Raw genomic sequence first — 2,500 nt, 5'->3', positions numbered from 1 at the left:
GTTTCAAGTATGATGCAAAAACCGAAGATTCTGTGTGTGTGTTTTTACAGTAGTTATTCTCGAACCCGTTAATTTGGCAGGCCTGGTGTTGCGTTCGCGTGTTAGCAAGATGTTAAAACACGGTCACGCACGGGGTTTTATCCTCTGGACCTTTTAATTGTGCATCTGCGTGCACCCTGCGAGTTTTTCTCAACACAAGAGCCAGAATGGACCTTTGTAATCTCGAGGTAGTTACGTGTTTACAGTGTGCATGCTTGTTTGTTTGAAAAGTGTGTGTGTGTGTGTGTGTGTGTGTGTGTGTGTGTGTGTGTGTGTGTGTGTGTGTGTGTGTGTGTGTGTGTGTGTGTGTGTGTGTAAGTGTGTGTGTGTGTAAGTGTGTGTGTGTGTAAGTGTGTGTGTGTGTGTGTGTGTGTGTGTGTGTGTGTGTGTGTGTGTGTGTGTGTGTGTGTGTGTGTGTGTGTGTGTGTGTAAGTGTGTGTGTGTGTGTGTGTGTGTGTGTGTGTGTGTGTGTGTGTATGCATGTGTATGTATGTGTGTCCATAATCATTCACTAAATTCCAAAATGCACAGTAATAAGTTTACACGAAACATGTTCATGAGCCATGAAGCATTCACTGATGAGTTCGGGTAAAACGGGTTTAAATCTTTTATGAAAGAAAAGCTGGAGATTAACTATTTTCTTACTTTCCTCCCTTCCTCCCTCCTCTCCCTCTTCCTCCCTCATCTCCCTCCTCCTCCCTCATCTCCCTCCTCTCCCTCCGCCCTCCTCCTCCCTCCTCTCCCTCATCTCCCTCCTCTCCCTCTTCCTCCCTCCTCTCCCTCCTCCTCCCTCCTCCGCCCCTTTCCCCTATCCGCTTCTACTTCCCCTCCCGTGTACCTTCATTTCTTCCATTCTCTCATTTCTTTCTTCATTGCCTTCCTCCTGCACTGAGACGAAACCGATGCCGAAAATGCCTCGGTATTACAACTGCTTCAAGTCATGTGAATCTCATAGTAATCGTGTGAACAAGGACCTTTTTCTTTATGAATTTCCGTTATTAATATTTATATTTGTCCACTGTTCATTGGGGCAACTTTGTCGACCGAAAAAAAAAGAAAAAATATATATATATAATAGAAAAAAAATATATATATATACATATATATACATATATACATATTTTATAGAAATGCTCTGGTGCATGACAATGTGGTCATTTTGCAACTTGCTCGTGATTCCGAAATAAGACTGAGCGTCGAAATAGCTCATGTCGCCTAATAATTATCATGTTTTATCATGCAAGACTCATTTATACCGCCATTCATAAATGCTGAATTGATTTTACATGTCGATTAGTTATAATTTAATTACTGCTATCAGGTCTTTTAATGTGTTTTCAAAGGAAGATGTTATTTTTGCTAACAATGCCAAAATTCTTGCAACTTGCATCTTTTAGGGCGATGCAGCGGGAGTGTTGATTGATTTCTGGGTCTATTATATCATCATTGATTTTTTCATTATTCATTACAGCTGGGTCGCCGATTTCTTCTTATTTCTTAGAAACTAACTTTCGATTTCGTCTTGTTTATTTATTCCATGGCGTGGGAAATGTTTCCCGAGTGATGGTTTATTCCTTAAAAGCTCTGCTGGCCAGCCTCCGCCTGACTCGTTATCACAACATGCAAGACAGACGCCGCAACACCTCAATGAGACTCCTCTCTCCCACACACAGTCGGATGTCATCGCGGAACAAGTATTTTCTTTCACAACATTTCGAGCATTCCAGCGTCAGAGAAAACGGGTAGGCTCGACAGAAAACGGACACTGCGCAGCCTGTATCGATTGGCAACGAGTGACTTAATTCACTCAAACTATCTGTGGCCTTCAGGTAAATTCGACCACCCATTTTCAGAATAGGATATGACAGGCAATTACGCAAATGGCTGAAATAATGGACAGGTTAAGTAATGATGAATGGACGATCTAATGACACGACACGAGAGCATGTGCGCGCGGCTTGTTGAAGAGCTCCCTTCTGCGCCGTGTGTTTGTGGGCGTGTGTTCGTGCGTGCATGCTGGCCCAGCTGATGCGTGTATGTCGGTGCGTGCGTGTGAGCGTGTGGGTGAGCTCCGCCAATGCCAAGGTTCCCGTCTGTAGGAGGCGGTGTTGGTGGCCGCACACACACACACGCGCGCTCTCTCTGGCGGCCGCGACTCCCCCTGTGCGACACGCTGCACTTTCGCAGGCGAAGTGTGAGGACATAAAAGCGGTTGCGTCATAGCGCCTGTGCCGAGGGAGAATGATGACTCTCTTGAATTATGTGTCCAGGAGTGATAGCATCTTACCCTGGACACGAGCGAGACTGTGGCCTTGACAGTGAAAATAGGACCGAAAAGGTCGCAGTGTGGCCTTGGCATTTTCTGTCGTTAATAAATCCAGTTCGAGTTCGAGTTGCGAGTTTGGCGACGTTTTGAAAGTGTCTGTGACAGCACCATGGAGTTCGTTGTGTCGCACGTTCT

General features: G+C 45.2%; 1 protein-coding gene across 7 annotated transcripts in view; it reads left to right on the top strand.

Annotated features, from left to right (window-relative positions):
- Nucleotides 1-2,500, top strand: part of LOC122267424 (DIS3-like exonuclease 2) — a 201,877-nt gene that overhangs the window by 131,069 nt on the left and 68,308 nt on the right. The window contains exon 1 of one of the 7 annotated variants that reach the window (XM_086530367.1): nucleotides 2,133-2,233. The exons of the other annotated variants lie outside the window; for them this stretch is intronic. The gene's annotated coding sequence lies outside the window, so the exon portion shown is untranslated. Of the gene's footprint in view, nucleotides 1-2,132; nucleotides 2,234-2,500 lie in introns of those variants that run through there. 7 annotated transcript variants of the gene reach the window in all.

Source organism: Penaeus japonicus, unplaced genomic scaffold (assembly GCF_977035675.1).
Source record: "Penaeus japonicus unplaced genomic scaffold, GWHDUDI00000001_assembly GWHDUDI00000033, whole genome shotgun sequence".
Taxonomy (NCBI): domain Eukaryota; kingdom Metazoa; phylum Arthropoda; class Malacostraca; order Decapoda; family Penaeidae; genus Penaeus; species Penaeus japonicus.
The sequence above is the reverse complement of the archived record's forward strand: the minus strand, read 5'-3'. Positions and strand labels throughout refer to the sequence as shown.